Here is a 1395-nt window from a genome sequence, read left to right as displayed (position 1 = left end):
TTTGGGGGGATGTTGAGACCACCTCCTCAAGGAACTAAACTGACAATTTTCATTACACCACTGGAGCTATACAATCAACAGGTTTACCCACACATAATTTAGCCACTAAGGCCTTCTTCTTCCTCAGCTCTCAGTCAAACGTATCTATTTGTGTGCCTGTGCAGTGACCATCCTAGACTTGGCACATGTGCTGAGCAGGATTGGCCAAGTTGCCCAAGTTGAAAACCATGGCATAGGTACCAGCACTGTCCACAGTGGAAAAGCTGATGTCCAGGCTGTTGTCAGTGGAGCCCTGCAATTTGACAGAAAATTTAGGTCCCTCTGCACCCCCAAGGATACTTCAAGAATCCCTGAGGCCAGTCTAGATTGAAGCAGCTCTATATCAAGATGTGGTAACTCACAATGACCCAAAGAATTTGAAAAGGAAGCAAAGTGTGGCCGTTTCACTTTCAGAATAAAAACCTGCTCCTGAAGGATCATTCCCTAAACTTCAGAGGCAACAGCAACAAGTGGCACATTTTTCAATTGTTCAAGAGTGTATGGACAGTCACTGGAAATCTCAGCAGATGGGTAGTAACAGAATCAAGCCTTTAAAATATGTAAAATAAATAATCATTCCCTGTTTCCTGAGATAAATATCTATTCTTCCAAAATCTGAAGATAAAGAGAGTTGTAAAAAATTTTGTCTGGGTGAAATGTTAGGTGTAGAAGGGGCTGTTGGATCAGCTACATATGAAAGTCCTAGGATAGATTATACACAGATTGTTTTTCTTCTGTTGCTTCATACTGTTAGAAGAATGAAGAAGTAGCAGTAACTAGTTACCTGTTAACTAATAACTAGTGCGTAACTGTTTTGGAGAAACAGACTTTTTTTACAGAATTGGGATGATGGCTTTATTTATTCTCTATTGGCTTGTCTTGAAGAACCTTGGTTACCTGAGGGTCATTCACTGATCTGGCAGCTTGCAAGAAGGTACTATGAACTGAGATTCTTAGTGGACAACAAGGAGGATGAGAGTTCCTGCTGTGAATGTATTAATCTGCTTGGTTAGCAGGTGTTTTCACCAACATGCTATAGATGGTAAGCCATCTTGATGCAGCTGATCTTGGAGATAGAAAATACTTGTGATAATGGCAGGCTGAGTCCAAGGAAGTTTGGGTTGGCCAAAAAGTTTGTTCAGATTTTTCTGTACCATCTTAGAGACAAACTGAAAGGAACATTTTGGCCAACGCAACACAATGGAAAAGGTCAGTTTTCATTCCAATCCCAAAGAAAGGCAATGCCAAAGAATGTTCAAACCACCACACAATTGCACTCATCTCATACACTAGCAAAGTAATGCTCAAAATTCTCCAAGCCAGGCTTCAACAGTACGTGAACCATGAACTTCCAGA

General features: G+C 40.9%; 1 pseudogene; it reads left to right on the top strand.

Annotated features, from left to right (window-relative positions):
* Positions 1 to 227: 227 nt before the first annotated feature.
* On the top strand, positions 228 to 1095 carry LOC138444178 (gem-associated protein 2-like; annotated as a pseudogene).
* Positions 1096 to 1395: the final 300 nt, after the last annotated feature.

This window comes from Ovis canadensis, chromosome 7 (genome assembly GCF_042477335.2).
Source record: "Ovis canadensis isolate MfBH-ARS-UI-01 breed Bighorn chromosome 7, ARS-UI_OviCan_v2, whole genome shotgun sequence".
NCBI lineage: Eukaryota > Metazoa > Chordata > Mammalia > Artiodactyla > Bovidae > Ovis > Ovis canadensis.
The sequence above is the reverse complement of the archived record's forward strand: the minus strand, read 5'-3'. Positions and strand labels throughout refer to the sequence as shown.